At 39.5% G+C, this 13,291-nt stretch overlaps 1 long non-coding RNA gene across 1 annotated transcript in view; it reads left to right on the top strand.

The window, feature by feature from the left end:
• LOC134759449 (uncharacterized) overlaps window positions 1–13,291 on the top strand; it is a 485,506-nt gene that overhangs the window by 266,308 nt on the left and 205,907 nt on the right. Inside the window, exon 2 of the long non-coding RNA XR_010135663.1 lies at window positions 4,237–4,284. This is a non-coding gene — a long non-coding RNA (uncharacterized LOC134759449). The remainder of the gene's footprint in view (window positions 1–4,236; window positions 4,285–13,291) is intronic.

The following is a 13,291-nucleotide window of genomic DNA, read 5'->3' as shown; positions in this document are numbered from 1 at the left end:
AAATGACTGGGACTGGAATTAAATCTTTCTTAAAAATTGTCCTATTGACATTTTGATTGTAAAAATAAAATGGTTTCTCATTTCATTTTATATATCTTTAGTTGAAAGTGAGTCTAAATTTCTTTATATTTTTGAGCAATACCTTTTAAAAATTTTCTTGCATTCTTTACTTATTTTTAAAAGAATCATTCTGTGATTTTTAAGTACTCTTTATGTATTAAGAACATTAACTCTATGTTGTGATCTTTTTACATTTTTTCTACTTGACCCTGCCATATCTGCTAAGCCATCATTCTGCATCTGTAATATGCAAATCCAAAGTAATTATATAATAATTCTTCTTATGCCTGCCTCTGTTGAGATCATATGTTAAAGTTTGTTTTCCATATTTTACCATGGATAAATCTTCTCAAACTACTAAAGATTTTAATTGTCCTTTAAAGCTACCTGATTTCATGGAGAAATAACTCAATAACAGTGAGCACTATAGATAATCTGCATTTTCTTGACTTACAATTATATTCTTTCAAAAATAGCAGTAAAAAGAACAACAGTAACAATAATAATTCTCATTTCTCTAAATGTTATCTATTAAATTTCTCTAAATGCCATCTATTAAATTATTGATCAATTTTAATCAATTAACTATCAAACGTCTCCCATATTACCTTCCCTGGAATCCATGTCTGTCGCTATCATTGGCTACCTGTAACTGCCTAGGCATACCTCATGTTATTGCACTTCGCAAATACTGGAATTTTTACTAATTGAAGGTTTTTAGGCAACCCTGCATTGAGCAAACTTATCAATGCCATTTTCCAAAAGCATGTGCTCATTTTGTGTCCCTGCATCACAATTTGTTAATTCTCTTAATATTCCAAACTTGTTAATTATTATTACATCTATGATGGTGATCTGTGATTAGTGATATTTGATGTTACTATTTTAATTGTTTTGGGGAACCATGAAATATAGCCATATAACAGAGTGAATCTAATGAATAAATATTGTGTGTGTTCTGACTGATTCACCTAAAGGCTTTTTCCTATCTCTCTCCGTGGGTCTCCTTATTCTGAGGCACAACAATATTGAAATTAATAACACAGAAATGGTCTCTAAGTATTCAGCTGAAAGGAAGAGCTGCACGACCCTCACTTTAAATCAAAAGCTAGAAATGATTAAACTAAGTGAGGAAGACAGGTAGAAAGCCAAGAAAAGCCTAATGCTAGGCCTTTTGAACTAAACAGTTAGTCAAGTCATGGATACAAAGAAAAAATTATTGAAGGAAATTAGTAATGCTATTCCAATAAACACACAAATGATAAGAAAGCAAAAGCAAAAAGGCCTTATTGCTGACAAGTTTTAATGGTCTAGATAAAAGGTCAAACCAGCCAAAATATTTACTTAATCCAGAGCAAAGACCTAACCCTTTTCAATTCTATAAAGGCTGAAAAAGGAGAAGAAGCTGCAGAAGTAAAGTTGGAAGCTAGCAGAGGTTGGCTCATGAGATTTAAGGAAATACATCATCTCCATAATAATAAGGGCAAGGTGAAGCAGTAAGTGATGGTATAGAAGCCACAGCAGATTATCCAGAAGGTCTAGCTAATTAATAAAGGTGGCCTCACTAAACAACAGATTTTCAGTGTAGAAGAAACAGTCTTCTATTGGAAGAAGATGCCACCTAGGACTTTCACAGGTAGAGAGAAATCAATGTCTGGCTTGAAAGCTTCAAAGGACAGACTTACTCACTTGTTAAGGGCTAATATAGATTGTAACTTTAACTTGAAGCCAGTGCTCAGATACCATTTTAAAAATCCAAGGACCCTTAAGAATAACACTAAGTATACTTTGCCTGTGTTCTATAAATAGGAAAACAAAGCCTGGATTACAACACATCTGATTGCAGCATGGCTAACTGAGTATTTTAAGCCTAGTGTTGAGATCTACTGCTCAGGAAAAAAAAGATTCCTTTCAAAATATTATGGCTCAGTGACAATGCACTTAGTCACTGAAGAGTTCTAATGGAAATACACAAGAAGATGAATGTTGTTTTCATGGTTGCTAACACAACATCCTTCTCCACGGATGAAGGAGTAGTTTCAACTTTGAAGTCATATTATTTAAAAAATACATTTATAATGCTATACCTGCCATAGATAATGATTCTTCTAATGTATCTGGCAAAGTAAAATAATCCATGAAATAATCCATGAAATAATCCATGATTTCAAACCTCATGGATGACTTTGAGAGTTTCAAGATTGCAATAGAGGAAGCCACTGCATGTATTAGTCCATTCTCATGCTGCTAATAAAGACATACCCCAGACTGGGTGATTTATAAAGGAAAGAAGTTTAATTGACTCACAGTTGAGCATGGCTGGGGAGGCCTCAGGAAACTTACACTCATGGTGGAAGTCAAAAGGGAAGCAAAGCACCTTCTTCACAAGGCGCCAGGAAGGGGAAGTGCAGAGCAAAGGGGGAGAAATGCTAAGAAAAGGGGGAAAGGCCCCTACAAAACCATCAGATCTTGTGAAAACTCACTCACTATTACGAGTGCGATATCATGAGAACAGCATGTGGTAACTGTCCCCATGATTGAATTGCCTCCCCTTGGCTCCCTCCCATCACAAGTGGGGATTATGGGAACTACAATTCAAGATGAGATTTGGGTGTGGACACAGCCAAACCTTATTACTGCAGATATGGTAGAAATAGCAAGATAAGTAGAATTAGAAGTGGAGCCTGAAGATGTAACTGAATTTCTATGATCTAGTGATAAAACTTGAAGGGATGAGTAGTTGCTTTTTATGGATGTACAAAGAAAGTAGTTTCTTGTGATGGAATCTACTGCTGGTGAAGATGCCATGAAAAGTGTTGAAATGACAACAAAGAATGTAGAAATTTATTACAAAAGCTTAAATGATAAACAGAGTCAGGGTTTGAGAGGATTAACTCTAATTTTGAAGGAAGTTCTACTGTGGATAATATGATATCAAATACCATTTCATGCTACAGAGAAATCTTTTATGAAAGGCAGAGTCAATAGTTGCAGCAAACTTCATTGCTGCCTTATTTTAAGAAGTTTCCAGTCACTTCACCCTTCAGTAACCACCATGAGTTAGCAGCCATTAACATGAAGGCAAGATCCTCCACCAGCAAAAGATTAAGGTTTGTTGAATGCTTAGATGAAGGTTAGCTTTTTTTTTAACAATAAAGTATTTGTTAATTAAGGCATGAACAATATTTCTTAACAATAATGCTATTGCATGCTTAATAGACTGCAGTGTAGTGTAAACAACTTTCATTTGCACTGGCAAACCAAAAAATTGGGGGACTTGCTTCATTGTGGTGGTCTTGAAACAAACTCCTATGTCTAAGGTATGCCTGTATGAGTTTAGCATCCCTAATGCAAAAATCTGAAACCTGAAGAGCTCCAAAATCTGAAACCTGAAGAGCTCCAAAATCTGAAAGTTTTTGAGAGCTGACATGACACCACAATTGGAAAATTCTACACTTGATCCATGTGACAGGTTGTAAATTGCAGTCAAAATTTATTTTATGCACAAAATTATGAAATATAAAAATTACCTTCAGGCTATATGTGTAAGAAGGATATGAAAAATATAAATTTTGTGTTTAGACTTATCCCCAAGATATTTTATAATATAAATGCAAATATCCCCAAATCCAAAAATATTTTAAATCTGAAATACTTCTGATTTCAAGCATTTTAGATAAGCAGTACTCATCCTGTATATGTGTATATATTTTTTCTCATACTACCATCACCTTTAGATTCAGCTGCCCCTTGGGAAATACATTAAATGTTGATGCATACAGATACATATCAAAGTACAGTTTTAATTGCCTGTTTTGATTGACTGCCCCAATTATGAAAGTAAGATAAGCCACTACACCTGTCAAAGCCAGCTGTTGGTCACTACGAAAGGCAAAGATGAAAACAGGATAAGGAAATAGGAGGGACATGGAAAAGGTGGAGAATTGGAGAAATATCTAGTGCACCTTATCAGGTGTAATTTTGGGATTGCAGTATCTGTTCATCTTTTTTTTTGTGAAAGGAGAGGGTAGGATATTGAGAAAGATAAGGAGAGATGGAGAAATATAAAAGAGGGGAGAAACTTAAAACACATTGTAAGGCATTGATGTGTTAGATTTTAGGGCATTTTATTCATGTTATTTCCCACAATTCATTACACTTTTTCCTTCCCGACAGGTGTTCAATAGCTCACTGTGATTGTTGAGAAGTCAACACGGGGACAAGGTATGTAGCTGTGGGAACCTCTGTCAAATCAATGAAATAATTACCATCATGCAGTTAAAAATCCTGCTGATTCTAAATAGATATTTTGAGAAGGATTAAGCCCATATGGTCATGTTACAAAAATTGCATATTTTTTCCTTTGCTTAAAATTATCTCACTTAAAAAAGTTAATAAGAGATTTTTTAATTAAAAAAGAATTTTAACTTATATAGACAATTTGGTGGAAAGCTGCCTTTCAAAAATATCACTTCAAAATAGGATTGACTTTAAAAAATTACTTCCATTTCAGTTTTTATTTAATTTTATTCATAATGGGCACATAACTATACATATTTATAGGGTACAATATGATGTTTCAATGCATGTATACATTGTATAATGATCAAATTGGGGTTATTACTGTGTCCATCAGTTTAAATATTCATCATTTATTTGTGAAAATAACATTCAAATCCTTTTCTTCTAGTTACCTTGAAATACACACTATACTACTATTTACTTTGGTCACCTTATTGTATAAGAGAACACCAAAACGGATTTGCCTTGTGTAACTGTACTTTCATACCTGTTGACCAATTTCTCCTGGCTTCCCCCTTTCTCTTCCCCTCCCCAGCCTCTAGCAATGACTATTCTACTCTCTACTTCTATGATATCAACTTTTATGATTCCACATGAGTGAGATCATGCAATATATTGTCTTTCTGTGCCTGGCTTATTTCACTTAATATAATGCCCTACAGTTTTATCTACATTTCCACAAATGACAGGACTTAATTCTTTTTTATGGCTGAATAGTACTCATTGCATATATGTACCATATGTTCTTTGTCTATTCATCATTAGATGGGCGTTGAGGTTGATTCCTTAGTTTGGCTACTTTGAATACTGCTGCAATAACCATGGATGTGGACATGTCTCTTCAACGTACTCATTTTATTTCCGTTGGATATATATGAAGTAATGAGATTGCTAGATTATGTGGTAGTTCTATTTTTAATTTTTTGAGGAATTATCATACTGTTTTCCAAAATGGCTGCACTAATTTATATTCCTACCAGCAGTGTAAGAATTTCCTTTTCTCCACATCCTCACCAGCATTTGTTATTTTTTGTCTTTTCGATAACAACCATTCTAACTGGAGAGGGGTGATATATTGTTTTGGTTTCGATGTGAATTTCTATGATGATTTTTGATATCGAGTATTTTTTCATATATCTGTTGACCATTTGCGTGTCTTCTTTTAAGAAGTGAGTTGTTTGAGTTCCTTATATATTCTGAATATTAACCACTTGTCAGATGCATAGTTTGCAAATGCTTTCTCCTATTTTGTATGTCTTCATTTATTGTTTGCTTTGCTTTGCAGAAGCTTTTTAATGTAATGTACTCCTATTTGTATATTTTTGTTTCTGTTGCTTGTGCTCTTAAGGTGCTATTCAAGAAACCCTTGCCCAATCCAATTTCATGAACAATTTCCCTATGTTTTCTCCTTGTTGTGTCATAGTTTTGGGTCTTACATGTAATTCTTTCATTCATTTAGTATTGATTTTTGCATATGATGAGACATGGGATTTTAGTCTGATTCTTCTGCATGTGGATATCCAGTTTTCCCAACACCATTTATTGCACACTGTTCTTTCTCCCATGTGTGTTCTTGGCATTTTTGTCAAAAATCAGTTGGTTGTAAATGCATGGACTCATTTCTGGGTTATCTCTTCTGTTCCATTGGTCTATGTGTTTGTTTTGATGCTAGTACTATGCTGTTTTGGTTACTATGGTTCTGTAGTATATTTTGAAGTCAGGTGGTATTATACTTCCAGCTGTGTTCTTTTTTCTCCAGATTATCCCTATTTGCAGATGACATAATCATATATAGAGAAAACTCTAAAGAATTCACCAAAAACTCCATTAGAACTAATAAATTTGGTAAAGCTGCAGGATAAAAAATCAACATACAAAAATCAATAGCATTTGTATACATCAATAGTGAACTATCTGAAAAAGAATCAAGAAAATAATTCCATTTATAATAACTACAAAAAATAATAAAATATCCCGGGGTAAACTTAACCAAGGAGGTGCAAGATCTCTACAACAAATTCTATAAAACATTGATGAAAAAAGTTGAAGAGGATACAAATAAATGAAAAGATAGCCCATGTCAGGCACTGGAAGAGCTAATATTGTTAAAATGTCCGAATTACCCAAAGTGACCTACAGATTCATTGCAATTCCTGTTAAAATACCAGTGACATTCTTCACTGAAATAGAATTTTTAAAATCTTGAAATTTATATGAAAAGGCAAAAGTCTCCAGATAGTTAAGGGGATGATTTTTGTAAATGTAATCACTACTCAATTTCTAGCATTGTATGTTACTGCCCATCACCATTTGAAAATAGATTATCCCAGGAAAATCATTGATAATAAAGAATAATTAGCTTAGTATTAACTTTATCCAGGTATATCCAGCCCAAATGTTATCTTATATCTGCCTTTTATTTGTTCATGGGTTATGAATTGTTGATTTCTTTACATCTTTGTTTCCCCTTTTACACTCTTAAGTTCTGAAACAGAATGAAGCTTGATCTGCTTAAACCAGTGTTTTTCAAAGTGTGGTCTTTACATAGCAGCATAACATCACCTGAGTACTTGTTAGAAATGCAAATTATTGGGCCTTATTCCAGCCCTACTGAAAAAGAAACTCTTGGGGGTGGAATTAAAAAATGTTTATTTAAAATCCTCCACATGATTATTATGCTCATTAAAGTTTGGGAGTCACCGGCTCAAACAGTGATTGCTTCTTCTTTTAATATTCTCTCTCTTTCTGCGTGTTTCTGAAAACTAACCTTGAGAATTCTCTAGAGCCCAAAGTGACTCTCACCATTAAGGTAACCCAGGTGACTGCCTTAGGCAACCTACAGTTGTGGCATAATTCACAGACTGTAAGTTCTAATAGCTTTCCTGAATACTAGTATCTCTGTTTCAGGCTCACAGATATGGCTTGTTGTGCCAGATCCCTACTGACTTCAATAGGGATAGTACCGTGTCCAAGAGGCTGGAGAAGAGACCTGGAGCCTAGGAACAAGACATAGAGTAGATTGAGGGAACTTACATGAGGGTGGTCCATTGGCAGAGGGCTGGAAGGAGAACTGCAACTGCTTATAAAAGGCATGAAGTATATATAGCATTTTCACTCAGTGCCCTCCACCTAGCAACCTTCATTTTACCGAAATCAAAGTTCCTCCAACCCCTGTATGGCCTGAGTTCCACAGGATGGGCCCAAGTTCATTCCTCATGGATAAGAAATGAATCTGGATTGTCCACTCCCAGATTCCTTAGCTCAAAATTCTGAACACACATTCTTTTTAGAGCATAGAGTCATTGTTAAGGGATGCTTAAGTTATTGCTGCCAGGTGTGTCTGTCACACAGGGTCATTCTCAGGTTATGCTTAAGTTATTGCTGTCAGGTGCATCTGCCAAACAGTCCCTCCCCAACATACCCTTGACTGGGCGTCACACTGTCATCACAACATTCTTCCATGATTTCCCCTGGAGTCAGGTATGTACAGGAGCATTGTTTCTAGATGCCACAGCAATAATACAAACTACAACAACAAAAACGAATAATACACTTAATAATAATCATACTGTATGCAAAGTTTCTCTAAGAGCTTTGGAGTTGAGTAAACCACATGGTTATAGGGTTGTAAGACAGAGATTCTATAACAGAAACATGGGTACCTAAGGCCTGCGTGGCCTGGGTTACGTTGTGAAAGTAATCAGGGATATATACACAACTTTCAGTTTTAATTAATGCGCAGGTTTCACCCTGGGCAGCACTTAAGGTGTCCAAAGCCGTACAATTTTGCAAACAAGGGTGCACAACTCACTACCTGTGTCTGCACTGCCATCATTTACCCTAGCTCATCATATACAGCCTACCACACAGTGGGGATAACATTAATTTTCTCCCCATCTATGTGGAAAATATGTGGTCTCATCTCCTTAATGGTGGGGAATTCACTGCATGAGGTGCTGTTGTTGCTAAAGAGAAACAAGTCATTATACCACGTATCGAAGAGGCTTTAGATACTCAGGTTAGCTGCTTGGATGTGCCATGGCAGGCCCATAGTGGAAGAGAGAGGCAGCTCCTCACAGACCCAACAGGCTGTTTTATTCTGGAGAGAGACCACCATCTGCACCCAGTTGATGAAGAGGTTTGCTGCACACCATTTATGGACATTCTGAGAGAGCATCACCCCTGGCAGTCCTGGTGTCTGATTTATAATATCAAATAGATTGCCTCCCCTCCCCATTCATGGTGCATTACAAAAGGCCAGAGTAAGACAATGGGGTAGTTAAAATGTTCCATTATAAGATGATTGTCTCCTTGCACAAGGGAGGACAAGAATTCATTATTTTAAAAGTACAAGGGAGAGTAGGGTGTAAAATAGGTGTGACCTTTATGTGATTTTCTAGGCCCTTCCTCCCAGGGAACAGAAAAGCTGAACTATTGGGGGCTGATTTGCCATTTCCAGGGCCACATACTATTGTGCTCCCCAGTGGGTAGGTCCTGTGGCAAGGGCAATAGCAGGTTACTGAAAGTACCAGCTTAGGGTAAAGGTATTCTGTCCCTTATACTTTCAACCTGGATCCTTATGGTGGTATCAGGCCCTTGCATTAGAAGAGTATATGTGCTGGGTTGATGAAAGAACTTGTTTATTCAGGGTGTGAATGGCTGCTGGTAAGCAGCATGTCTGCAGAGCCAGAGAGTGTGTCTCCTGCCAGAGTTGTTGCTTCAACAGTCCATTCATCTGTTCAATTAGCCCCGCTGATGTAGGGTTGTATGGCAGGTGGAAATGCCAGTGGATATCCAGGACCTCTGCCTATTCCTGTACTGGTCACTGTCGATAGCAGTGTGGACACTGTAGGCTGTGCACAGAAGCTCTAGTCCTTTTATGGTGGATTTCTGGGCAGCATGCTTGCTGGAATATGCCTGCAGTTGCCCCATGCATGTGTCCGCACAAGTCAAATCATAGTGGCAGCCATCAGATAGAGGCAATTGTCCTATTTTGCCTACCTGCCAACATTTCACTGGGCCCCAGCCCCTGGCATTCTGTCCAGTATCATGCTGCAAGAGCCTGGGGAGTTCCTGCACACAGGCAGGACATTGCTAACAGATGTGTACTATGTCTTTATATCATAGTGGCAGGCCCTGATTCTTTGCTATAGCCTAAAGCATACATTGTCCGTGATGTCCTGGCTTTATATGCAGCCAGTGAGCTACGTCTTCTGTGGGGGCTTCCACAAGGAGATGAACACAGGCTACTTCATCTGCCTGTTGATTTCCAGGTGGTGTAGATGCAGTGTGGGTATACACAAGGCACACAATTGTATGCATCCCCTGAATGTGTGTCCTTCCACATGCCAGTGCCCCAAAGTGGGTGGCCCGCTGCTGTCCAATCCTTTGCTTCCCATTGTAGTAGCCACATCGTGAGTCCTTTAAAGATGGCCCCACTATCAATACATAGGACTATTGGGTCTGGCTCATAGAGGAAGACCATCCAGGCCACTTCCAGCTCAGCCCATTGGCTACTATGTCCTTTACCTGTATCAAGCCAGATCCTATCAGTGGACAGGTAGGTGACCATGGCTGTCCAAGAGCAAGGACTGCTTCATGATGAGCCATCTGCGTACCAGGCCTGGTCAGGAACTGGGCCCTGTTTACCCCCACCCCACCTGCTGTACAAAGGAGGAAATCTGTTGATGTTCAGTGGTTTTAATCAAAGACTGCCCTTCAGTTAGTTGTCACACAGGGGACAGGAGCAAGTACGAAAACAAGCTCTGTGCTCAAGAGGCTATTAGTTAACATGCTCCTGTCTTGCAGGTATGCATGTCATTTGGCCACAGTCTGTGTCTGTTTCCCAGATTTTGGTTTCTGAAAGGTATCCTTTAGCCAACCCGCTATGGGGTACCAGGTGCACCAGGGCCCCCTTTGTAATGTCCTCCACTTGAAAGGTATACTGTGTAGCACAGAATTGTTGCTTTATGACACTATATCTAACTTCAGCTCCTCCCATAATTGGGACCAGAATCCTAGAGGCACACTTTGATGTCCTTGCCTCTTCCATATGCCCCACCCAAGCCCCTCAGGATAACTGACCAGTTAACAAGGCTGTCACTGCCATAGAACTCCCAAGACTTGTATTTCTTTCGCTGTGTCTTTATCTTGTTCAAAGGCTTCATTATCTTTTGTAGACCAATCCCTGTGGGCCCTTGTATTAGTCAGGGTTCCCTAGAGGGACAGAACTAGTGGGATATATGTATATATGAAAGGGAGTTTATTAAGGACAATTGACTCACATGATCATAAGGTAAAGTCTGATGATAGGCTGTCTGCAAGTTAAGGAACAAAGAAGCTAGTGGTGGATCATTCTGGGTCCCAAAACCTCAAAAGTAGGGAAGCTGACAGTGCAGCCTTCAGCCTGTGGCCAAAGGCCCAAGAGCCCCTGGCAAACCACTGGTATTCCAAGAGTGCAAAAGCTGAGGAACTTGGAGTCTGATGTTTGAGGGCAGGAAGCATCCAGCAAGGGAGAAAGAGAAAGGTCAGAAGACTCAGCAAGTCTGCTTTATTCTATCCATGTTAGCAGTTGATTAGATGGTGCCCACCCACATTGAGTGTGGGTCTGGCTCTCCCAGTCCACTGACTCAAATGTTAATCTCCTTTGGCAACACCCTCATAGACACACCCAGGAACAATATTTTGCATCCTTCAATCCAATCAAGTTGACACTGTATTAACCATCACAGCCCTCTTCTTGACTAAGTTGTATGAGGTCCTAAGGAGTTGGACCAGATGGAAATAAAAGGATGACAATGCTCTATAAGACCTAAGAAGGTCTGCAACTACTTCAGTGTGGTAGGACATGAATAGGCCTGCATCTTATCTATAAACACAGACTGAGTGCCTAGTCTTACCAGAAAAGATGACACCCAAGCATTTAACTGATAAACCCGGACCCTGGACTTTGCATTGACTGCCCATACTCTTTTGCCAAGTGACACAGAAAACTGAGGGTTGAAGTTTGTAAGCTGGAAAAAGACTCAGAAGTTAGCATGATATCATCAATGTAATGGAAAACCTGTGCCCACTCCAGGGCAGTCCATCCACTGAGGTCTGCAGCTACTGGGCCATTGCAGATGGTGGGGCTATGCAAATTTCCCCCGGGCAAGATGATAATGGTTCGTTTTTCTCCTTCCCAGGTGAATGTAAATTAGTCTTGACTCTTTAGGGCATTGAGGATGCTAAAGAAGGCTTTAGCTAAATTGATAACAAAATGATGTGTGCCAAGCACTGCTTCTACCCTCGTCAGAAGGGAGGTAATATTGCTAACAGCTGCATATATTGGGGTACCACTTTATTTAATTCCCAATAACCTACTGTCATTCTCCATGTCCTATCAGGCTTCCACACCGGCTTTACGGGGCTTTTGTATGGGCTGTGCATTGACCTTATAATGCCTACCTAACTCCTTAAAAGTTCCTGTGATTTCATCATGCCCACACCCCACTGCTACTCCCTGAAGGGCTGGCAACTGTACCATTGGTGTCCGTTTTGAGTTCCCCTCATCACTTCACCACTTGCTTCACCACCGTAACTCTTAGAGAGTTTCTCAGCAGTTGTTTGGAGGGTCAAGCCTGATAAGATATCCTTTCCCAAGGTGCATTCTGGGATGGGAGCAATGTATACTACATTGAGTTTTGGTGGCAGTCTCCCAACTAGTACTACTGGTTCAACCCATCTGACTTTCATGGCCCCTTTTCTAAAACCATCTATTGCTGTTATAGGCCTTTGGAACAGATGAATGTTATCATATATGAGAGTGCATTAGGCTGCAGTATCTACTAGAGCATGCACAGTTTGTTTATTCTTAGGTAACTAATATACAGTTAGTTCTACATATGGCCTCTGGTCCCTGGACACCCTGACCACCATTGCTCTTATGGAGATTCCCAGGTCTTGGCCTACATCCTAGTCTAAAGGGGTTGGCATCTGCCATCCCTCTGCAGAAGGGGCAGTGTGTAGTGAACCTGAGGCTCCTTAGTGAAGCACTGTTCTGGCTTGAGCTTCTGCCACAATCCAACTAGAAAAGCATTAGGTTGTTTACTTATTTCCACCCTAGGTGTCACTGCCACTACCAGGTTGCACGATATTTGTCAGCAGGTGACACTAATGGGCCTTTTGGCCTTATCCTTTCCTTTGGCTCCCTTGTCTTTCATTCCAGCAGTACACATCTCTTGCTTATGCAGCTTCTCTGTTTCCCCTAAGTTGGAAGCCGCTTGGGCCACCTAAGACATTGGCTGTCTTATCAAGGGGCTCAGGATACACACTACTGTGATACACCATTGGCTGAGTGCTTACTGTAAGACAGCATCTTTCATCGTCATTCATCTTTCATTTCATCTTTCATCATTACTGTAATACAGCATCAGACATGGGGATGTCTTCCTCTTTTGGCCAGGCTGCATTGTAGCCTGCAATCATCCAGCTAAGGAAGGGGATGGCCCAATCCTAATTATTAACATCATAAGGGTGCTGCCTCAGGGCTGGGTGATTTGTGCCATTTTACTCATCTTGAGTCTGGAGGGTATTATACCCTCTGCTCCCATGTCCCATAGATGGAGAAACCACTCTGCAATTGACTATCTCCCCTTCTGCCTGAACCTATTTCCCAGCTCGACCAATTCCACAGCAGTATAGTCCCACACTGTGGTGTGCCGTCATCTTTTACGTGGGGGTATGCTTTGCAGGGCTACTCCCATCATAGAAGTGACTACAGGATGGGAAGAGAGGATGGGAACCTCTAGGTTTCATCCCTTTCCTCATTCTTGTCCCCACTAGGGCTCTCCATTGGGTCTCAAGACTTAGGATCCCAAGACGATTCAGTCATGATAGCCCTAACCCATTGGCATGGGAGTCAGCAACCCTTCAAAGGGTTACCCAACAA

The sequence above is a fragment of the Pongo abelii genome, chromosome 1 (assembly GCF_028885655.2).
Source record: "Pongo abelii isolate AG06213 chromosome 1, NHGRI_mPonAbe1-v2.0_pri, whole genome shotgun sequence".
Taxonomy (NCBI): domain Eukaryota; kingdom Metazoa; phylum Chordata; class Mammalia; order Primates; family Hominidae; genus Pongo; species Pongo abelii.
This window is presented reverse-complemented; position numbering and strand designations above follow the sequence as displayed.